At 36.1% G+C, this 25,414-nt stretch overlaps 1 protein-coding gene across 1 annotated transcript in view; it reads right to left on the reverse strand.

Annotated features, from left to right (window-relative positions):
- Window positions 1–5,744, reverse strand: part of LOC113918698 (putative uncharacterized protein ENSP00000383407) — a 111,606-nt gene extending 105,862 nt beyond the window's left edge. The window contains exon 1 of the mRNA XM_027587395.1: window positions 5,688–5,744. The gene's annotated coding sequence lies outside the window, so the exon portion shown is untranslated. The remainder of the gene's footprint in view (window positions 1–5,687) is intronic.
- Between the last annotated feature and the right edge of the window lie 19,670 nt (window positions 5,745–25,414).

The raw sequence follows: 25,414 nt of genomic DNA on the forward strand, positions 1-25,414 counted from the left end.
TTGTTTTCTAGGGTTCAGAACCATAAAAATAGTATTTTTAAACTCTTAAATGCAATGTATTTGTTCTTCTTCATAGATACTTTATCCAAATAGCCAAATTTAACCCAAATATTCAAATAATTAGTTATTTGGCTTATTAAGCTGTTATTTTTTTAAGTTTTATTTATTTAGGTAATCTCTACACCGCATGTGGGGCTCAAACTCACAACCCTGAGATCAAGAGTTGCATGCTTTTCCAAGTGAGTCAGCAGGTATTAAGATGCTAAATGGCTAATACCATCACACTCAGAGAGAACAAGGAAAAATAGGGCTTCATAGGCATCCATCATTTAAATCACTCTTGGTCATCATTAGCATCATGGCAGCTAGGATTTCTGGGTAACAGAGGGCCTTCCAAGTAGATAACACTGATTCTGCCACCTGTAGTCTGCACAGTTTTAGGAAGAAAGTAACACAGAAGTGCCCCCTTGAGTTTAGTTTTAAAAACAACATTAACTGGTAATAATAAGGAACTATCAGTGTTCCAGAACTTAAGTACGTAGAGTAGCCTGATGCTGTTTGACAATAAACTGTGTAGTATAATTGGAGGAATGCAAAATTTACTCAGAAAAGCCACTGAACTTGCTAATAAATTTTTCAAATAATGTGACTTGGGATTTTTTTTTCTAGTTAGAAATAAACTATATAAGCATGCTACTTTATATTCAATGAGAAATACAAAAATATGTAAAATATATATATATATGAATATAAAGAAGAAAAATAAAATTCACCCATAAATCACCACCAGAGAAAACAACTGTTAATATATTTCCTGTTATTCTTTTTATCATGTATCTGTGTATGGATATATGGATACATGCATACACACATAAACATAGTATGTGTAGGTACATATATTTACATATATGTACATGGCTAATTTAACAAAATTAGGATGATTCTATATATACAATATTGCAACCTTTTAAATACAAAATTCTAAGCATTTCTCATATCAGAAAACAGTCTCCAAAAATGGTTTTTAATAGTTACAGTATATTCATTGCATAACAATTTAACTATTTAGATAATTAAATACTATTTTTCAAACTCTTTTATTGAAGTATAGTTGATAAACAATGTTACATTAGTTTCAGGTGTACAATATAGTGATTTGACAAGTCTATATGTAATGTTATGCTCACCACAAGTGTACCTACCATCTGTCACCATGCAATGCTATTACAAAACCATTGACTATATTCCCTATGCTGTACTTTTCATCTCCATGACTTATTCATTCCATAAGTATAACCCATTCCCCTTCACCCATTTTTGCCCATCTCCCCACCTTTCTCCCCTTTGGCAACCATCAGTTTGGTCTCTGTATTTAAGTGTCTGTTTGTGTTTTTTATTAATTTGTTTTGTGTTTTAGATTCCACATATAAATGAAATCATATGGTATTGGTCTTTCATGGTCTGACTTATTTCACTTAGCATATTACCCTCTAGGTCCATCCATGTTGTCACAAATGGCAAGATCTCACCCATTTTATGACTAATATTATATTATATATATAATTACCTATCATTACAATATGTTATATTATTGTATATTATATATAATAATATCATACAATATCTATTTTTGTGGTATCTATCTATCTATATATATACCACATCTTCTTTATCCATTAATCTATCAATGGACATAGGTTACTTCCTTATCTTGGCTATTGGAAATAATGTTGCCATAAACATAAGGTACATACGTCTTTTCAAATTACTGTTTGTATTTTCTTTGGGTAAGTATCCAGTAGTAAAATTACTAGATCATATGATACTTCTATTTTTAATTTTTGAGGACCTCCATGTTTGCACACTGGCTATCTCAATTTATATTCTCACCAACAGTGCATGAGGGTTCCTTTTTCTCCACATCCTCACCAACACTTGTCATTTCTTGTCTTTCTGATTCTAGCCATTTGGACGGCTAAAGGTGATATCTCATAGTTTTGATTCTTATTTCCCTAATGATTAGTGATGTTGAGCATCTTCTCATGTGTCTGTTGGCCATTTGTATGTCTTCTTTGGAAAAATATCTATGCAGATCCTTCGCCCATTTTCAATCAGATTATTTGTTTTTTTGGTGTTGAGTTTGGTATAAGTTCCTTAGATACTTTGGATATTAACCTCTTGACAGATGTGTCATCTGCAAATATCTTCTCCCATTCACTAGGATTGCCTTTTCATTTTGTTGATGGCTTCCTTTGCTGTGCAAAAGCTTTTTATTTTGGTGAAGTCCCAATAGTTTATTATTGTTTTTGTTTCCCTGTCTGAGAAGACATGTCTAGAAAAATGTTGCTATGGCCAATGTCAAAGAAGTTACTGCCTATGTTCTCTTGTAGAAGTTTTATCATTTCATGTTTCACATTTAGGTCTTTAATTCATTGTGAGTTTACTTTTGTGTTAGGTGTAAGAAAGTGGTCCAGTTTCATTTTTTTTTTATGTAGCTGTCCAGTTTTCTCAGCATCATTTATTGAAGAGACTATCCTCTCCCCATTGTATGTGCTTGTCTCCTTTGTCACAGATTAATCAACTGTATAAGCATGGGTGTATTTCTAGCTCCCTATTCTGTTCCATTGATCTGTGTGTCTATTTTTGTGCCAGTACCATTTTGGTTTGGTTACTACGGCTTTGTAGTATATCTTAAAATTGGGATTGTGATACCTCCAGCTTTGCTCTTCTTTCTCAAAATTGCCCTGGTTATTCAAGAACTTTTGTGGTTCCATACAAATTTTAGTATTATTTGCTTCAGTTCTGTGGAAAATGTTATTGGGGGAAAAAAAGAAAAATATTATTGGTATTTTGACAAGAATTGCATTGAATCTATATATTGCTTTGTGTGGTATGGGCATCTTAATAATATTAATTTTCCAAACCACGAGCACAGAATATCTTTCCATTTATTTGTGTCATCTTCCATTTCTTTCATCAATGTCTTACAATTTTCAGAATACAGGTCTTTCACCTCCTTGGTTAAGTTTATTTCTTGGTATTTTATTCTTTTTGGTACAAATGTAAAGAGAATTGTTTTCTTAATTTCTCTTTCTGCTACTTTGTTATTAATGTATGGAAATGCAACTGATTTCTGTGTATTACTGAATTCATTTATTACTTCTAGTAGTTTTTTGGTGTCTTTAGAGTTCTCTATATATAGTATGTCATCTATGAACAGTGACCGTTTAACTTCTTCCTTACCAATTTGGATGCCTTTTATTTCTTTTTCTTGTCTGATTGCTGTGCCTAGGACTTCCAGTACTATGCTGAATAAAAGTGGTACAAGTGTACATCCTTGTCTTCCTGATATTAGAGGAAAAGCTCTCAGTTTTTCACCATTGAGTATAATGTTAGCTGTGAGTTTTTCATATATGGCCTTCATTGTATTCAAGTATGTTCTCTTTAAACCTAGTTTGTTGAAAGTTTTCATCATGAATGGATATTGAATGTTGTCAAATGACTTTTCTCCATCTCTTGAGATGATCATATGATTTCTATCCTTTGTTTTGTTGATGTGGTGTATCATGCTGATTGATTTGTGCATATTGAACTATCCCTGCATCCCCAGAATAAATCCCAGTTAATCATATATCTTTTAATGTATTGATAATATTTAGTTTGATAATTTGATGATGTTTGATGGTTTGATAATATTTTGTTGATGATTTTTGCATCTATGTTCATCAGGGATACTGGCCTGTACTTTCTTTTCTTGTAGTGTCTGTCTGATTTTGATGTCAGAGTAATGCTGGCCTTGTAGAATGTATCTGGAAGTTTTTCCTCTTCTATTTTGTGCAGTAGCTTGAGAAGAATAGGTATTAACTCTTCCTTAAATGTTTGGTAGAATTCACCTGTGAATCTATCTGGTCCTAGACTTTTGTTTGTTGGGAGTGTTTTGATTACTTCTTCAATTTCATTACCAGTAATTGGTCTGTTTAGATTTTCTATGTTTTCCTGATCCAGTTTTGAAAGATTATATGTTTCTAGGAGTGTATCCATTTCTTCCTTATTGTCCAGTTTGTTAGAATCTAATTTTTTATAGTATTCTCTTATAATACTTTGTATTTCTAGGATATCCACTGTTACTTTTTTCAAACTTTTTGATTACTTATTAAGGATTTAATTGTAGAAGTAAGATCAAAGGGTATAAAGATTCTTACAGAGGGTAAGGATTTTTTTTTTTAAAGAATTTAGTAATAGTACAAAATTGCTTTCCAGGAAACATTAAATAATTATTGAAAAGAAAATATGCCTATGAAATAGAAATATGAAAATAAACAACTAAATTTATTTACATATAACCACTATAAACTTTCTTTATTTGAACTTGAAATGCCATGGCAATTTTGTAAGGCAGTATAATAGCTGAGAATGTGCTCTGAAGCCATCCTGAATGGGTTTAATTCCACTCTGCTATTTGCTAGCCGGGTATTATATTAACCTGTTAGTGCTGCCATAGGAGAATACCACAGGATATGCTGGGTGGCTTAAACACCAGAAATTTCTTTTCTAATAGTTCTAGAGGCTGGAAGTCTATAATCATGCTGCAGGCAGAATTGGTTTCTGGTGAGATCTCTCTCTCTCTGGTTTGTAGATGGCTGTCTTCTTGCTGTGTCCTCACTGGCCTTCTTTCTGTATGCACACATCCCCAGGTGTTTCTTCCTCTTCTTACAAGGACCCCAGTCCTATTGGATAAGGGCCCTGACCTTATGACCTCATTTAGCCTTATTTATGTCCTAATCTCAAAATACCTTTACACTGAGGTTAAAGCATCAGCACATTAATTTGGGGGGTGGGAGACACAATTCAGTTCAAAAGAGGTATGTTTGACCAAGTAACTTGATGACTGCATATCTGAGTTAGCTCATTTGTAAAATAAAGATAATAATACTTCACCAGCTAACATGAGATTAAATGTGTTAAACATAAAGCATCTGAGAGCAGTGCCTAGCAAATGGTATTTAATAAATAAATAGCATCACATTAAAAAATTAAGGGGTTAAATGGACATTGTATATATTAATCATGCTACACTACTAAAAATAGCTTTAATAGCACAATTTCTATGTTGGTCATCCTGTTAATTGTAATAATTATTAGGAGATATTAGGATTTAACAGAAAAGAAATTGAAACATTAAGCAAGTCATCCAAAATCATACAATGAGTTGACAGTATAATTAAAAATAAACACAAGCTTTTCAAGAAAAGGTATATCTTTTTGATTCCTTTGAAATTAAAATAACTGTCAGAAAGAAGACCAGTTATCTTCTATGATGAATATTTTTAGCAGGAGGAAAATGGGTTTAAAAAAGAAACAAGATTTATATTATTTGGAATATTTCAGTTTTACGTAAGTTTTTTTAAACTGCCTCTTCCACATAGAAAATAAATTTCCCAATATAACGATTCCAAAAATATTTAGTAAAATGCTTAAGAATGAGAAAAATAAGTACCAAGAGACTAACAGCATTCATCTTGCTTCCTCACTGAAATAAACTTACTTGAAAATCAAATAACCCACAAATGTTTACTGAACTGAATTTGTGATTAGTAGTAGTCCAAGTACCACTGGAAATGCAAAAGAAGTTATGACACATGAACAGATAATTAAGACAACATATATATGACATATATATAAAGTACCTTGGAGCATAGCTGAAGGACATCTAACTCACCATGGCAAAGGAAGTTCAGACAGGAATACCAGTGTTAGAGTAGTCGTTCTAGAAGAAATAGAGAAAATAATATTAAGCTGAAGAAGATGAACCATAAATGACTGGTAATGAGGGGAGGTGAGGGGGGGGAGAACAGCCAGGCAGAAGAAGGTAAACAGGACTACAGGACCAAGTGGTACCAATACGCAAAACCTGCAAAAAACTACAAGTAGTTCAGTGTTATAAGCCAGAGTTCTAGGCCGTGGATGGTAAGAGATGAAACTGGTTAAGTAAGATCATGGATGATTGTATATACTGTCAAAGGAGTTTGAAATTTAGTCTGTAGATAATGGGAAGTTGTAAAAAGGTCTGTAGCAGCATGAGTTACTGTTATTGACATCTGCAATAGATCTCTCTGGCAGTTCTATAAAGGATGGACTTGAAGATGACAAAACTAGAGGCAGGTAGATCAATAAGGACACTCTTGTGATTGTCTAGCCAGAATTGAGGTAGAGGAGACAAAAGGGGAAGGAGCAGAGAATGTCAAGAAATACTTAGGCATTAAAATTATCAGAACTTACGGCTGGATAGATATGGAACTGTGGAAAAGAAAGATGATTAAACAGAAAGTTTAGGAAGAGGAACAATTTTGAGAGAAGATGACATATGCAGATTTCAAGATATTAGGATCGAGGTAATGATGAATGGTTGAGAGAAAGATGGATATATGAGTCCAGAGCATAGGATTAAGCCTGGGGGATATGGCTATTGAAATAAGAGTGGACAAGATTGCCCACCGAGTTTTTAAAATGACAAATGATCAAGGACAGAACACTGAGAAAAACTAACATTTTAAAGGATGAGTCATGTGGAAGAAACCATGAAGGAAGCAGAGAAGAGATGTGAGAACCAGCAAAAACCTGGGTTAGAGAAGACAAGTGTACCAAGGATCAAAACAGATGGCGACCTCTATTGAATGCCCACTGGATATACCAAACAGAAAGCTATTTGTGACCTTAGAGATGTCAGTATATGTATTGTGGGGGACTGGGAAAATAGGTTGTAGTGAGTTCCTTTGAGGAGGAGAGGCAGTCTGAAAAGACCTTAGAATCTCTCTTGGTTAATGTAGGCAGGAGGTAATGTCCCACCACCTAAGGTCTTATCTTATGAGGCAAAGCAAACAGACACAGAAGTGTCCAAAGTAAGCAATGTGCAGAGACTAGACAGAAGAGTCTGGCCCAGATACAGAATTATGGTTCAAGGCATACTAAAATGTTCTTACTTGGGAGAAAATCAGGATTTCAAGTAGAGAACTGGTCAGTGGAAAAAGAAAATGCAAAATCATTAGAAATCAGAAGCAAATCAGAAACCACAAATACGATTAGCAGTAAGGTTGACTTTTGATGCTGTATCTTGCAAATTACCCAGGAAAAATTCCTTAAATACCAGCAAACAGCACAGGACAGGTCAAGTTCCAGAGAATGGGGTAAGTTAGAATGTGCAAGCAAGATAAAGTGGCTGCAACTAAGGAAGAAGAGTGTGGCAATTAAGGAGCCAGGGAAGCATAGGAAGCAATTAATAGGGGAGAAACGACTGAAATGCTCAATCTGGGAGAAATATGCAAGGACACCATAACTAAATTGCTAGAACACATAAAGAAGTCTGGGAAGTATATTAACCCAAGGAATAAGAAATGGACAAACCAAGAAAGATTAGCACTTCAGAAGTCAAAGATATGTGAGAACATCCATCCCTTAACATACAAATTACTCCATAAAGATTTGCTGAATGAAGAAATTAATGAATAAACAAGATAATGGAAAAAATAATAAATGAGATTTACAGCAGTTTTATTCTGTTCAACTTTACATTAAGATGGCTACATAGTCCAATCTTCAGCTAAAACTTCGACCTTTTTAAACTGTGCATGAATTATCTCATACATACACCAAAATTTCTCTAGACAAGAGTTATTTTACAAAAGTAATCATTTTTCCCTAGAAAATTAAATAGAACCAGTAGAAACCATTTATGAAAAGCACTTGTAAGCACTAAGAATTGGTTTTCTTTCACAACTATCCTATTTCCCAGTGTCTTCTCTCAACAGGGAAGGTATTAATCTGTTCAGTTTTATCCTAGAATCATATTTTTACATTTAATTAAACGGACAGCATATGCACTAAGCATATCCTCACTAAAGGGGATACCTTAATAAAAACAGTAAAACATACTTCTTCTATAACATAGCGAAGTAGAGCCCTTAGAAGAATAAATTAAAAGATAATTAATAATTCCTAGGATAACCTGAGAAGATAGGAAGGAAGATTGTGTCTGGAGGACAAAATGATAGAAAAATAAATAAAAATGATGACTTATAGGTATACCTTTGATTTAATAAAACAATAAAAAGGATTGTACTTTAAGTCAGCAGACAAGGGTTCTAATTCTATGGTTCTCTTTGTATTCTAGGACAAACATTTTAATATATTTGTGCTTGAATTTCCTAGTTCTTGTTTTCATTCTTTACCTCCCTTACTTGCTATGTGGAAGCCATAGCGATCTTTTAAAAACATATATCAAACCATATCACATCCTTGCTTAAAACTCCAATAGTTTCTTGTTACAACTGGAATAAAATCTAACCGATTCCTCAAACCTTCATCAGCTGTCATGAACAGAACCCTGCTTACTGGGGCGCCTGGGTGGCTCAGTCATTAAGCACCTGCCTTCGGCTTAGGTCATGATCCCAGGGTCCTGGGATCAAGCCCCGCATAGGGATCCCTGCTCGGTGGGAAGCCCGCTTCTCCCCCTCCCACTTCCCCTGCTTGTGTTCCCTCTCTCACTGTGTCTCTCTCTGTCAAATAAATAAATAAAATCTTAAAAAAAAAAACAACCAAACCCTGCTCACCTCTCTGAACTAATCTTTCCACTGTCCCCCTCATTCACTGTTCCTGGCCTGCTTTATATTCCTTAAATTCTGAAAAGCTCAAATTTGCTATCTATCAGTCTAGAACAGTGAGCCCAGGTCCTCCTGTGGTTGGCTATTTCTTGTCATTTAAGTGGCAACTCAAATGCACTTCCTTGGCGATGTCTTACTTGGCTTTCTATAGGAAAATAGTCACCCCACCCTCACCCATCTATCTCTATTATATAATTATGACTTTTCTTTATAAAACTTACCACTATTGAAAATCATATCTTTTTCACTATTTATGTGTTTGTATATATTATAAATATCTCCATAACAATTTTATTCATCAGTGAACTCTCTGGCTCATAGGTAAGGATCCATAGGTAGTTGTTGAAGAGAAGAGAAGATGGAAGGAAGAAAGGAAGGGAAGAAAGGGATAAAGGAAAGAAGGGAGGGAACTGAATAAATAAAATATTTGATAATAAAATGAAAAAACTATGGAAAAGCATACTGGAAATAAACATCAAGACATTAGTTAGATACCACACCATACTTAAATATTTATAAATGCCACAGACTTGCTTTGATTTAAAGGAAATTCACATACTATTGTTTTCATTTTCTTGATATTTCAGTGAAACCTGAACAATACAAAGATTTTTGTACATATATAGATGAGTGAGTGTGGGTATGTGTTTTCATTTTCACGGTTTATTTGGGTGAAACTAGGGTAGAAAAAACATCAGAGACACCCTCAGAGCACATTCAAGATGTCAGCATTTACAAACCCATGTGCTACTCCTCTAAATTACACTCCTCCAGCTGGCTTGATTAATTTTGAAGTGGATAAGCTAACAGTGCCAGATCACACCCAAGCAGTATACACTGTATAAGAACACAATAAAACAGTGATAAACAATAGATTATTTCAGTGGCATATGGCTGATACATACTTGGGCCAGCCTCAAATGCAACCTTTGGATTCTGTTTAAAAATCAGTTGTCTGAATTATAGATTTAGCATTCAAGGCATTCCTTGTAAGCATTAAGTAATTATTCCAAAGAGAAGAAAGGGAGGGCCAGATAAAGGAGAAAAAGAACACACACTGGTCATTGAAGAAATAAGATAAATTAGAATTAATGAGTAGAATTAGTGAGCATGCATGACAGTCTACAAGGGACAATATAAAATGCATAAAAACATTCAAAAGGAAGAGATGGCAACAAGTAGGCTAATATGTATGAAGGAAAATAAATATAGAGACTACCAGGGGAAGCAGAGCAAAGGAGAAAGAAGTAAAAATTAACTTTAAAATTCTCTCCTATACTTACTATCTGGATGTAAAATCAAATTTTTTCCACTAAAATTATGACAAAAATCCCATGTTGCACATTTAAGAGGGTTTGGAAATATGTTGCTGAAATCTTATCTACACCATCCTTAAGTAAAATTCCTCCCTCCAGAATATGTCTTCCCCATTATCTCAATCTCCAACCATCTTCTTCTGGGTAAGGGATGCTTCAGAACAATGAGTAGTGAGTCCAAATTGGTGGGATTAAAGCTTCCACATGAAGAACCCAGAGTGTTTACCTCCTAATATCCTATTTATGAACTGTATTTCAATGCAAACAAGACTTTCACAGTGAGAGACTGCAAAGCTAGAAACTGATAATCAGTAATAAAGTATTGTTTTTCCAGGAGAAGGTCCTTGACCTTTTGATGCCAATGGCTAGCCACATGTTTTCAAGTAAGAGTCTCATTGATGGATAGTTTATTGATGACATGTGATCGGACTAAAGTTAATTATTAACATACTGACACATTTAACATACTGAAACATTTCAAAATAATATGTAATAGGACTAATGTTAACAAGGTGACCCAACCCTTGTTTACTCACAAAAACACTGATTTAACAATGATATGTGGACCAATATATCTTTGTGAGAATTCTGAATTCAATTAAGAAGTCTCAAGTCCCCAGGTGAGAATAAAGCTGAGGACAGCTGCTTTGAAACAGGTAAGAAGAGTAATTCCACTTTACCTGCATCAGCCTGTCTCCCAAGCCAATACTAGGAGAGAACACCTCAGCCTGTCACCATTCCTTTAAAGGGAAAGTGAAGAGTGGAGCATCCCTCCAATGTTCTGGCTTTTTGGAGAGCTGCCTGAGGAACTGGTTTCTGTCTCACCTCACTTGAAGAACTGACAAAACCAGTACACTTTGCATGCCTGGGGACTTCTGAAAACAAAGAAAAGCAGTGGGTGACTTGTTGCAGCCAGCATAGTTCAGCACCATTGGCAGAAGCAGCATAACCTGAAAATTCTCCCTTAGAAGGGAGGGAGAGGAGTGAAACGTGTGTCTGGCATTCCAGTTCATTAAAAGACTGCCCAAGGGAGTGGTTTCTGTCTTACTTCATTTGGAGCAATGACAGAACCAACATAGTTTGGATGTCTGGAGATTGCTCAGAATATAGGAAAAAGATAGGAGGCTTGCTATGGTTAATACAATTCAGCATGATCAAGAGAAGGTACACATGCTACTACCTCAAGAGGGCAGGAAGAGAGTAGAGTGTCCAGGGCTCTGGCTTTTCAGTGGGCCCCCTGGGGGACTGGTATCTAACACAGGTACTAACAGGGAGCTGGTATACTCTGGATACCTAGTGGTCACTGAGAACAAGGGAGAGTTGGGCAGCTTGCTTCTGTAGAACTAGAGAACTGCAGTTCCACAGACAGATATTAAAGGCAACAAAAGATTACAGGCTCCTGAAATAGAAACCAGTAATTGAGAAACTACACATATAGGCCCAGAGAAGTTGTACTGTCTGCCAAAAAGGTTTCAGAGGCCTTTAGAATTTCTAGCAGGGCTGATTGGTGAAGGTCTTACATAGTACAAGGCCAGCCTTTAAAGACAGAGAGGTGGCTGCTTTTTCAAACACAAAAATCCCAATAAAAAGTAACAAAACACATGAAGAAAGAAGGAAACATGGCCCAATCAAAAGAACAAAAGCAATCTCCAGAAAACAAACCTATAGAAACAGAGTTATATGAATTAACTGAATAGGAATTCAAAATAAGCATCATAAAGATGCTTGATGAGCTCAAGAAAACAATGAGTGAAGGAATAAGAGTATCAACAAAGATAGAAAATATTTTGAAAGAACCAAACAAAAATCTTAGAGCTGAAAAACTGAGTAACTGCACTGAAAAATTTACTAGAGGAGTTCAACATCAGATTTCATCAATCAGATGAAAGTATAAACAAACTTGAAGATTGGTCATTTGAAATTATCCAACCAAAGGAACAAAGGAAAAAAAGAATGAAAAATAAGAAAATCTATGAGATATATATAATGCTATCAAAGAGACCAATTATACCCATTTTGGGAGTCCCAGAATAAGACAGAAATGGCAGAAAGCTATTTAAACAAATAATGGTTGAAAACACCCTAAATCTAGAATGGAAAAGGACATCAAGATCCAAAAAGCCCAAGAGATCCCAACTAGAAGGAATACAAAGAAATCCAACCAAAGGCATATTTTTAATCAAACTGTCAATAGTCAAAGACTAAGAAAGATTTCTGAAAGCAGCAAAGAAAAAAGAGACTCCTCATTGTACAAAAGAACCTCCACAAGACTTGTGATACTTTAATTAATAAGAAATATATATTTAGTCTTTGTCTCCATTTCTGGCATAGAGCTCATAAAATTCTTGAAATTTCCTAACTGATGAAAATCCTAGAGGCATCTTTTGTTAATGTTAATGATGTGAATTTGGATCCCTAAAGATGGGTTGGTTGCCAGTGGAGTCAATCATGTGATTAGAGGGCTGGATCTTTCAGCTCTACTCTCCAACCTCCAGGGAGAGGAGAGGAACTAGAGGTTGAGGCTATCAACAATGGCCAATGAATTAATCAATCATGCTTTATAATGAAGCCTCCACAAAAAAAAACCAAAAATGGGGTTCAGAGAGCTTGATTGTTGATCATATGGAGATTTGAGGAGAGTGGTACACCTGAAGAGGGTATGGAAACTCCATGCCCTTCCCCGTACTTTGTCTTATTCATCTCTTCCATCTGACTGATCCTGAGTTATATCCTTTTATAATAAACCAGTGATCTAACAAGTAAAATGTTTCTCTAAGTTCTGTGAGCTGCTCTAGCAAACTAACTGAACCTGAGGAAGAGGTCGGCGAACCTCTAGTTTATAGTCAGTCAGTCAGAAATACAAGTAACAATCTGGATTGCAACTGGTGTCTGAAACCCAAGAAGGGGTTCATTGGAACCTCGAAATCTATAGTTGGCTGGTCAAAAGCACAAGTAATAACCTGGGCTTGTGACTGGCATCTGAAGTTGGTGGGAGAGGAGGGTATAGTAGGACTGAACTTTTTTTTTTTAAGATTTTATTTATTTATTTGACAGAGAGAGACACAGCGAGGGAACACAAGCAGGGGGAGTGGGAGAGGGAGAAGCAGGCTTCCCACCGAGCAGGGAGCCCAATGCGGGGCTCGATCCCAGGACCTTGGGATCATGACCTGAGCCAAAGGCAGACACTTAACGACTGAGCCACCTGGGCGCCCCAAGGACTGAAATTTAACCTGTAATATCTGAGGCCCTCTCCAGGCAGATAGTGTCAAAACTGAGTTGAATTCTTGGACACCCTGCTGGTGTCTGGAGAATTACTTGGTGTTGTGTCAGAACCCACCCACCCACCCAACACATACAAACAACAGAATTGCAACCAGAACCAAAAGAAGACTATAAGTGAATTTCCCAGCAGAAACTTTGTAAGCTAGGGAGAAAATGGCATGAACTATACAAAGAGCTCAAAGAAAAAACAACCCATCAAGAATATTAAACCTGGCAAAACTATCCTTTAGAAGCGAAGGAGAGATAAAGACATTCTCAGACAAACAAAATCTATGGAAGTTTATCACCACTAGACCTGCCTTACAAGAAATGCTAAAGGGAGTCTTTCAAATTGAAACAAAAGGGCATTAAACAGCAATACAAAAGTAGAAAAACTGCTGGCAAGTATAAATATATGGACAAATAGAGAATATTGTAATACTAGAATGGTGGTATGTAAATCACTTTTAATTCTGGCATACAGGTTAAATGACAAACTATTAAAAAAAAACTATACCTGAAAAATTGAATATAGAAGGAACATACCTCAACATAATAAAGGCCATATACAACAAAACCAAAGCAAATATCATAAACAATGGTGAAAGATGGAAAACTTTGCCTCTAAGATCAGGAACAAGGCAAGGGTGTCCACTCTCACCACATGGTACTAGAAGGACACAAGGGTGTCCACTCTCACCACATGGTACTAGAAGTCCTAGCTATAGCAGTTAGGCAAGACAATAAAATAAAAGGCATCCAAATAAGAAATGAAGGAGTAAAATGGTTGTTATTTGTAGACATCAACTTATATAGAGAAAATTCTAAAGGCTCAAGCAAAAAAACTGTTGGAACTAATCAAGAAATTCATTAAAATTGCAGGATAAAATCAACATATAGCAATCAGTGGCATTTCTATACACCAACAATAAAACATCTGAAAAGAAATAAAGAAAACTATCCCATTCATAAAAGCATCAAAAACAGTAAATACTTAGGAATAAATTTAACCAAGGAAATGAAAGGTCTCTACAATGAAAACTACAAGACTTTGTTGAAAGACACAAACAAATGGAAAGATACCCCCCGTTCATGGATTGAAAGACTTAATGTCAGAATGCCCATACCATCCAAAATCCTCTATAGATTCAATGCAGTCCTTATCAAAATTCCAATGGTATTTTCCACGGAAATAGAAAAAGAAATTCTAAAAATTTATGGAACTACAAAGACCTTGAATAGCTAAAGCAATCCTGAAAAAGAAGAAGAAAGCTGGAGGCATCACCTTTTGATTTCAAACTATACTACAAAGCAATAGTAATTAAAATAGTATGCTACCAGCAAAAAATAGACACACAGACCAATGGAACTTTTATCTTACACTACACAAAATCAACTCCAAGTGGATTGAAGACTTAAACATAAACCTATATTGAAACAATATAACTCCTTAAAAAAATGTGAAGATTTTTCATGACATTGATCTTAGTAATGATTTTATGAATATGACACCCAAAGCACAGACAATAAAAACAAAAATAAATGGGACTACATCAAGCTAAAAAGCTTCTGCATAGCAAAGGAAACAATCAAGAGAGTGAAAAAGACAACTTTTAGAATGGAAGAATATATTTTCAGACCATATGTCTGATAAGGAGTTACTATCCAAAGCACATAAGGAATCCCTATAATTCAACAGAAATCAATCAGTCAATCAATAAAATAATCTGAGCAGATAACTTGAATAGACATTTCTCCAAAGGAGATACACACACACACACAAACCAGTGTTGGTGAGGATATGGAGAAATTTGGACGCTTATGCATTATTTGTGGGAATATGTAAAATGGTAAGCTGCTATGGAAAACAGTATGGAGGTTGCTCAAAAAATTAAGAATAGAACTAAGACATGATTCAATAATCCCACCTCTGGATAATTATCCAAAATAAGGAATCTGAAAAGATATTTGCACTCCTGTGTTTATTGCAACAGTATTCATAATAGCCGAGCAGTAAACATAACCTAAATATACATTGACAGATTAGTTTTTAAAACGTGGTACACATATAAAATGGAATATTATTGAGCCACAAGAATAGAAAGAAATCCTGTCATATGCAACAACGTGGATAAATCTTAAGGACATTATGCTAAGTGAAATAAGCCAGTGGCAGAAGGGCAAATAATACATGATTCCATGTATATGTAGCGGAGTCACTTATATTTGACTATCTAAAATAGTCAAATTCACAGAAACAGAAAGTAGAATGGTGGCTGCCGGGTGTTGATGGCAGGGGAAAATGCTGTTCGATGGGTTTAGAGTTTTAGTCCTGCCAGATGGAAAAGTTTGAGAGACCCACCATACCACATTGTGCTTAACACCAACAATACAATATGAACAGCACTGTATTGTACTTAAAATTCTGTAAAGAGGGTAGATCTCATGTTACGTGTTTTTTAACCACACTACTATTTAAAAATAGTAACTTGTAGCATTCATCAAAAATGGATTTCCTTACTTTATTTATAGATATAAAAGAATCTTTTAATCTATAATGTGTTTTTTATTTATATATACAGTTCAATGAGAAAAAGTAATCATTGTAAAATTAAATTATATTGGTAAACATGGCTGTTTATAGTAGGAAATATTGATCGTCACATACTAACTATAAAATAAAGATTTCCTAATCTCAACTCATAACTCTCTAATAAAAATATAAAATTACAGATTCAAACTTTCAACTTTCATCTGAAGCATAAATTTCCAGAGCCATTCCATACTTGGGGGGTGGAAGTATGTGCTTAAAGATAAGATTAATATTGTATCTCCCTGGAGGACCTTTTGTGCTCAAAGAGAGAACCCACCACAATATAAATCATAATACAATGATAGTCAAAGGGACTTCCACAGATAATGACACTGTCTTAACCTCTGAATTGCCCCAGCCTAATGGGCAGCAGCCCAAAAGTGTATATGCACTGCAGATCATTGTACTTAAATCATCACTTATGTTTCCTTCATATTTTAAAATGTTACTACTGGCCCACCAAACATAGGTTCCATTGTCCACTTCTCTCACAGTCTTTCACGCAACATGAAGCCTTTAATCTTGACATAAGTAGAATATCCCAACCAAATGAAATTGGGACTTGCTCACATCCCTGCTTCTCACATATGATCATGGCAAATGAGATATGAGCAAGTAACTGGTGAGCCTAATTCAACATGGACTCAATAAAATTGTGAAGAGGTAGGAGTCTGTGGTTCATTGGGAAAATTTGAGAAGAGCTCATGGTGAAGCTAATGAAAATATTCATATATTCATCTCCATGAGTTCAGGAAAACCATGTCAATCTGGTCTTCACTACGTCCCCAGTGCTCTGTGTTTACTAAAAATTCCTTGAATGAATGAGTGAAGGAATGTCCAAGGTTATACAGATCCAGAATCTATAAGTGTAATTAATCAGAAGTATATGCCTTGATAGTATATTAAAATACTAACAGCTCTTTATTGCCATAGAAGTCTTCATGATGTTCAATATTATGAAATCTACATATTCAGAGCCAGTGTCAGTCTATAAAATTTAAGTATTCACATAGAATTTATTCACTTATGTTTTCTTCATAAAAGGCATTACTTAAGACTTGTTTGCTCAATCAGAGAATTAAGGATAATTTATTTTTTCTATAATTTTACCCAAATGATAAAGTGATCATTGCACAATGCTACAGCTACTAATATGATATTAAGACAGAACATAAAGGTTCATAAAGACCACCATAGTGTCTGAGATTGTGTAATACACAACTTTGCTCTGGATGATCTGCAAACAAATTTATTTTCAGGTTTTAAGCTTAAAATCAAATCATATCAAGGATTAAATGTATCTAGTTGTCCAGTGGTTTATAGTCTATAAACATGTCCTTAAACAATCTCAAATGAATGAATTAATTCTCACAATTTGTGTGTTGTTAGGATTGTCCAGTATTTTCAACTCAAGTAAATAACCATATTTATTCATGCCAGTAGCTGTTACAAACCTTTACCATTCTACTTTAAATCACTCAACTGGACTCACCCACTCATGTTTTAACAGATGGCATAGCCTCCTACCTCACAGAGAAAATAGCAATCATCAGTCACAAACTCCACCTCCTATATTATCTGCATGTTCCCCAGACTTCCCTCCTTCCCTTCTGTCCCAGAGGATGCCTTGCCTTTCTTCCAAAGATAACACCTTTATTTGTATTCTTGATTTCATCTTCCCCTCCCTTCCCTTCTTCCTCTCTTCATGCATTCCTTCAATAAATGTTTTTTTGACTGCCTTCTAGTGCCAGGATAGTCTACGCCTGGGGATACAGTGTTAAACAAGACAAACAAAGCCCTTCTCCTCAAGGATTTACTATTCTATTGTGTCCTCCAAGGCCTTTTGAACATCCACCTGATTTTCTATCTTCAGTAAATCCCCTCTCGCTGGCCCTCCCTTTTCAGCTTACAAACCTGTTTAACTCATCCTCATATTTAAAATGCATCTGCTCAAGAAAGAAAAATTGAGAAAACATTCCCATTTACAATTAGACCAAAAATAATAAAATACCAAAGAATAAACATAACCAAAGTGGTAAAAAAAAAGCCTATATTCTGAAAACTATAAAATGCTGATAAAAGAAATTGAAGAAAATACAAATAAATGGAAAGATATTTCATGTTCGTGGATTGGAAGAACCAGTATTGTGAAAATGCCCATACAACACAAAGCAATCTACAGATTTAATGCAATTCCTATCAAAATACCAACAGCATTTTTCATAGAACTGGAACAAACATTCCTAAAATTTGGATGAAACCACAAAAGACCCAAAATAGCTAAAGCAATCTTGAAACAGAAGAACAAAGCCAAAGTATAACAATTCCAGATTTCAAGTTATATTACAAAACTGTAGTAATCAAAACAATATGGTGCTAACACAAAAATAGACACATATCAATAGAACAGAACAGAAAACCCAGAAATATGCCCAAGATTATATGGTCAATTAATCTACAACAAAAGAGGCAAGAATATGCAAAGGGAAAAAAGATGGTCTCTTCAACAAATGGTATTGAGTAAATTGGATAGCTACATGCCAAAAAATGACACTGGACCACTTTCTTACACCACACACAAAAATAAACTCAAAATGGAATAAGGACCTAAATGTGAGATATGAAACCATAAAATCCTAGAAGAGAGCACAAGCAGTAATTTCTCTGACATTGGCCATAGCAACATTTTTTTCTAGATATGTCTCCTGAGACAAGGGAAACAAAAGCAAAAATAAACTATTGGGACTACATTGAAATATAAGGCTTCTGTACAGCAAAGGAAATAATAAAACTAAAAGACAACCTACTAAATGGGAAGATATTTGGAAGTGATATATCCAATAAAGGATTAGTATCCAAAATATATGAAGAACTATTAAACTCAACACCCAAAACCCAAATAATCAGTTAAGAAATGGCCAGAAGACATGAACAGATATTTCTCCAAAGACATACAGATGGCCAATAGACACATGAAAAGATGCTCAACATCATTCATCATCAGGGAAATGTAAATCAAAACCACAATGAGATGTCACCTCACACCTGTCAGAATGGCTAAAGTCAAAAACACAAGAAACAACAAGTGTTGGTGAGGACATGGAGAAAAGGGAATCCTTGTGCGCTGTTGGTGAGAATGCAAACTAGTACAGCCACTGTGGAAACAGTATGGAGGTTCCCCAAAAAATTAAAAAATAGAACTACCATATGTTCCAGTAATTGCACTATTGATAATTTACCCAAAGAATACAAAAACACTAATTCGAAAAGTATATACTCCCCTATGTTTATTGCAGCATTACTTATAGCAGCAAAAATATGGAGGCCCATTTCCATCCATTGATGAATGGATAAAGAATATGTGGATAAAGAATAGACATAGCTAAAGATACACAATGGAATATTACTCAGCCATAAAAAGAATGAAATCTTGCCATTTGCAACATGGATGGAGCTAAGAGTATAATGCTAAGTGAAATAAGTCAGTCACAGAAAGACAAATGCCATATGATTTCACTCAAATGTAGAATTTAAGAAACAAGCAAAGGAAAAAAAGAGAGAGAGGGAGAGACAAACCAAGAAACAGACTCAACTATAGAGAATAAACTCATGGCTACCACAGGAAAGGTGGGTGGGTGGGGAATGGGTGAAATAGATGAAGGGGATTAAGAGTACTCTTACCATAATAAGCACTGAGAAATGTATAGAATTGTTGAATCACTGTATTGTACACCTGAAACTAATATAACACTATGTTAACTATACTGAAATTAAGATTTTAAAAATAAAAATAAAAAATATGTAATAATATATATATATATTTTAAAGATTTTATTTATTTGAAAGAGAGAGAATGAAAGATAGACAGCATAAGAGGGAAGAGGGTCAGAGGGAGAAGCAGACTCCCCGCCGAGCAGGGAGCCCGATGCAGGACTCGATCCCGGGACTCCAGGATCATGACCTGAGCTGAAGGCAGTTGCTTAACCAACTGAGCCACCCAGGCGCCCTGTAATAATATATATTTAAAAAAGAATGAACTCATTTTGCTGACCTTAAAAGCATGTGTCTCCATCGCTTACTGCTACAATTCTAGAATTCTAAGCTGCAATTTCTGTTTCTACCTTCACTACACTTTTTCATTCCTTATTGCACAGCAATTTTACTTTTGCTCTCTGTTTTCTAGTGAAATGTTTATACTCAGCTTTTAACATAGCCTTCCTTCCTTTGAATTCTCATAAATTCTAGGAAAGAATGTAGTTTACCACACTTCCTGCTGCCACTTTTCTCTGCCTATACCCTTACTGCTTTTCTCCTCAAGATTCATACCTTGGCCTTCCTTTCTCATTCTGCCCATTTCTCCTGAAATATCCTACCCCTGCCCATGATTTCAACTCCTACCTATGTGCTAATGACTCCAAAATTCTGTATATTCAGACCATCCTGAGTTTTCTATCTGCATTTTTAAAGTACCTCAAAGACATTCTCATTTAAATGGCTACCAGCATCAAGTACTAAAGGGAGAGTACTTATTGCTACAGAGTAGCATAAAGAAAAGTATTACTAATTATGGTGACAGAAAAGCTCCAAATTTTCAGTGGTTTAATGAAGAAATATTTTTCTTCTTCTCACATGGTTCAGTTGGTGGTGGTGGCGGCAGTGTGGTATGGGGGTAAAGGTGGTTCTAGGACCTAAATTCATGGAGACTCTACCTTTTTTATTATGTGGCTTCCAAGGTCATCTGGCAGGGTTTCATCCAACTAGCGGATGAGAAAAGAGTTTGCTGGATGGTGTGGAAGGGTTTTATGCACCCATTCTGGAAGTAGTATACTTCACTTTTACCCATATTCCATTGAACAGAATTCAGTTATATTGTCCCATGTAAATGCAAAGGAGTTGGGAAGGATAGCCTATGGTTGAGTAGCTACTTCACAGCAAACTTCTACACTATGAAAGGGCAATGCAGATTTTTAGTAGACAGCTAGCCTTCTCTGCAATGGAAATCATGGGTGACCTTTGCAGAGATAAACTTCTGTTTCTAGTTAGGTGAATAGGATTGAGAAAGTATGAAAGTGGAAACTATCAGGGTGCTTCTCTTTCTGTAAGCACACTGGTGACATATAGGTGCTAATTTAATGTTCCCAGAACCAAAATTTGGCTGTTAAGGGAAAGTAAGAGCTGAGGAAGCAACTAGCCTCTCTGCCTCCTGTCTCTTTTTCTTTTAATCCAAATTTTACAAAATTACCAAAACGTCATCTGTTTTTCTCTTTCATTCCTTATTTTTTCTCTTTAAATTTATAAATTCAGTTTTCTGATAACAGAAGTAACAGATTATTTTTTCTAAAATTCAGTTAATCATTTAATTCCCTGTTAAGACATTCACCAATTTCCCCAATGATTCTAACATAAAGTACAAGCACATATTACATCATGCAAGTCTTATAGTAAGACTCCTGCCAACTTTACCTGTCTCTCACTGAACTTGCTTCTCTCCCATTAATTCATCATCACTCTATCCCCACTAAGGTCTGAAGAAGCTAAGAACAAAGATGATGCTGAGAATATCCTTCTCCTATGTGGTTCTGAGTTAGAATCTATTATTGATAGGTATCACACAAGAATTGGAAGGTAAAGAGAAAAAGAGAGCATTATTTCTGATATTGCAAGCAGATGCTGAGGTGATCATGAGATTTGAAATGCTTTCTGAGTGGGCTCTTCAGAATCATTCCATACTAGGATAGTCTATCTCCCCAAGGCCTTCCAATGAGTTTAAGTGTCTAAGTCCCTCAATTAAACATTTGAAACCAGCAATATAAAGAGTGTTGAGGTTTTCTTGAACAAACCGTGGCAGATAAACCCACTCAAGTGGACACACACACACACACACACACACACACACACACCCTATGCTCCAGCCAAACCAAAATTCTTGCCATTACCAAATCTAATTCATTGTTTTTGATACATGCTGTCCCTTCTGAACAGCATGCCCTTCCCTGACATTCCTGACTGAGAAAATTCTTGCTCATCTTTCAAATTCAAATATCACCTGAGACCTTCCCCAATTCCCCCGGTTATTGACACACTTTCCTTGGGGAGACCATACCATCCCTGTTCCTATCTCTTACATAGTATTTATAACATCATTCACATGACCTTACCTTGTCAAGAGGAATCATGCTCTATGATGATTTGTGGCCTCAGTTCCTAATACACAGATTCTCATATATTAGGCATTCAATAACATATGCTAAATACTCCATTCTGAAATAAAATGTCCTTAATATAAATGAACACTATTTTTCACAGCACTCTTAAAATTGGAGAGTAAACCTGTATGTTAGGAGTGCATCTAAGGCTCACTGAAGCATCCCAAGAGCCCCTCTCTCCAGAACTATGTGAACATGCAGGGACAAATAAGTAAGGAATGGGAAGGAGCATATGTTTTCCAGCCTTGCCCTTGCCTTTCTCCTCTTAATCTTTTTATCACTCATAAATTTAGTGGCTCTATATACTGACATCGTAGGAAGCAGGTTTTATCCCCAATTTCTGACTCTCAGATCCTCACACATTCCTCCTCCCAAAGACATGCTGTAGAGGAAAAGGCTCCTCCACATTTTCATAATAATGGTACCGTGTGGCTGACCTTCCCGCAGGAGATGCCCTGGTTGCCCAAACAAGTGGCACCACCTGCTGTCGCAGCGGCAGCCTGGGTGCAGTGGAACGTGCCCCCACCACATTTGCAGGGCAGCGGCAACACAACCAGGAGAGGAGCCCCAGCTGCGATGTCAGTTTTCCCTCATTAACACTGGGTCAAAATGACTCTGCTATTTAAAATGGCTCCTCTTTAATTAAATTGATGCTAGCTTTTCTGGGTTGCCCTATCCCAGGAATTTTCTGCCTGCTACTTAAGGTAAAGACAGGGGAAAAATTAATCTGATTAGCCCTTTGCTTGGGTTTTAATTCCCATGAGAGGCTTTATTCAGATCAAAAGCTATTAAACAAAAATTAGTTACCACCATTCAGCTGATTCATTCAGCATGTACAACATTTATTGCGCACTGACTTGGTCAGGATTGTCCTGGGGTCGGGAGTGCCCTGACAAAATAAGATAAGCATGTTCTTTGCCCTCTTGAAGCTTGTAGTCTGGGGTTTGTGGGGTGGACAGAGGAGGAAAAAAATGTGTAACACGGTATAAAAGTAAGTGCTATGAAGAAAAACAGAGCCGAGCAAAAGGACAGAGAGGCCAGTAGGGGCGGATATAACACACTCTTTCAGCTGGTGTGGTCAAAGAACTCCACTATGATAAGAAAACTTTTGTGTTTAGATCTGAAAAAATGAGGGAATAAGCCATGAAAGTATCTATGGGAAGAGCATGACAGGCAAAGAGAATAGAGAGGTCCTGGGGCAATGGAGCCTGGAGTGTTCAAAGCAAGTGGGCCAGTGTGGCTCAATCTGAGAGGGAGGAGATGAACTGGAGAGGTGGGCAGGGCCCAAATCAGTTAGAGACTTACAACTGGACTGGAGACTTAGTGTAGGTCTAAATTGCTGTGGGTGCCCGGGTGGCTCAGTCCTTAAGTGTCTGCCTTTGGCTCAGGTCATGATTCCAGGGTCCTGGGATCGAGTCCCACATCGGGCTCCCTGCTCGGCGGGAAGCCTGCTTCTCCCTCTCCCACTCCCCCTGCTTGTGTTCCTGCTCTCACTATCTCTCTCTCTGTCAAATAAATAAAACCTTTTACTAAATAAATAAATAAATAAATAAATAAATAAATAAATCGCTGTGACACTTGTGACAGGACTTTCATTAGGACCATGCTCAATGCTCCTTACACCTCTCGGAAATGAAAATAAATAAGCCGATCTAGGATGAGTAAAACCAAGAAAGTTATTACTCCTGCCAATTTTTCTGTTATTTGTTATGCTATTTTCTAAAAGAAAAAAAATAATAATACCTTGTTAATATGTCTCATTTATTTAGACCCAAAGGACTTTACATAAGCTGAAGTTACATGAACGAGTGCTTTTACAAAGTTAGGGGAAATTACTTCTAGGCCTGAAAATGGTGGAGGAAATTTTGCCAATGCCCTTGTGAAATCCTTTTAATTTCCTGGGAATGCAATCATGTTTTTAGACCTTTCTGAATAAGCTTTAGAGATGATCTACTGTTTTACATATGAGAACACTATGACTTTTGCAAAAATCATCCAGGTCATTGGTCGCTATTCCAATCAGATTTCAGCAGCACCTCAGTATGTAGAGTGGGTTTTGAAGCCAGACACACCCATATTTGCAATCCATTCACAATCTTTCTGCCACTCTGAGCTTCAGGTTCCCCAAACTGCTTGATATTAGAATCAAATGTAAACATGTAGCCTAGTACCTAGCACATCTCGTGCACTTTAAACTAGTATTTCTGCCTTGTTAGTACCAGTTTTTATATCTCATGAAGCTGGTGCATAAGAACATTGCTGTACCTCTCCAGAATATTCCACAAGGACAGAGCATATTTGTTTCCTCCTTTCACTGTTCCCTTTCTCTTACCACATCTCTTAGAAGGTAAGTCAGTTTAAGAAGAGCCCTCCCTTTTCCCCAAACGTAACAACCTTCAAACTGGAATGGGCCTCTTATGTAACTAGAAACTGTGCTACATCGTACATAAAACAAATTAATCCCAAATTGATACCATTCTGGGCCCTTCTATTTCATCTCACAGACCCACATGCTGTTGCTACACTTTGATTTGCAAGATGTTTCTACACAGGTAATGTAAATTCACTCCCATTGATAGATCAGCCGCTTAATGGTAAAATTTGGCATATTAGTGCTATCTGGTTCCAAGATCCATAGTAGCAATTTTCAACTTGAAGAAAGAAAATGAACAATAGCACTTAGCCGGGATTTGTCTCTGGCTTCCCATATGGCAAGACTCTCTGTGACTTTTGGAGTTGCTTCAAGCTTCTAAGCTCCCAAAGAAGTATCCTTGACCAAAACAAAAACAACACATTTGCTGATGTAAGGGAACATTCCTGTGGTTGCTATTCCAGAATCCACAAATCATTAGGATCTGAGGTAAACCCAAGGTTTTGTTCATCTGCTTCCAATTCATTGTCACCATTATACAAAAATGACCTACCCTACACAGGATACAGACCTATCTGCCTATTCTGTCATGAATTGTCTCAGGTAACTAGAGCCTCAGCCTATAGCTGGGCTACATATTAACTTTTGACATTGCTCCCAGGTCTACTCTTGCTACAAACTCATATTATAAATCATTTTCCGTTTATTAAAACATATATAAAAATTAAGTATTAAAACTGAATGTAGACACTAGAAATTCCTTAACAATCTCAACGTGTAAAACCCATTTGCCTTTTCCCATGGACTTTGGTGCTGTTTCCTTCTGAGCCTGCATGCTCAGGGGGAAGGGTAGAGAATTATTTGAGAGTCAGATTTCATGGACTTCAAAGAACTCCATGTAGAATATCGGAGGTTTTGACGAATATAGATCCCTGCTTTTCCTAACTAGGGTTCTAGCAGATTGGCTAAAGCAATATTGAAGAAACAGATCAGAGAAGAGAATTAGAAAT

Source organism: Zalophus californianus, chromosome 1 (assembly GCF_009762305.2).
Source record: "Zalophus californianus isolate mZalCal1 chromosome 1, mZalCal1.pri.v2, whole genome shotgun sequence".
NCBI lineage: Eukaryota > Metazoa > Chordata > Mammalia > Carnivora > Otariidae > Zalophus > Zalophus californianus.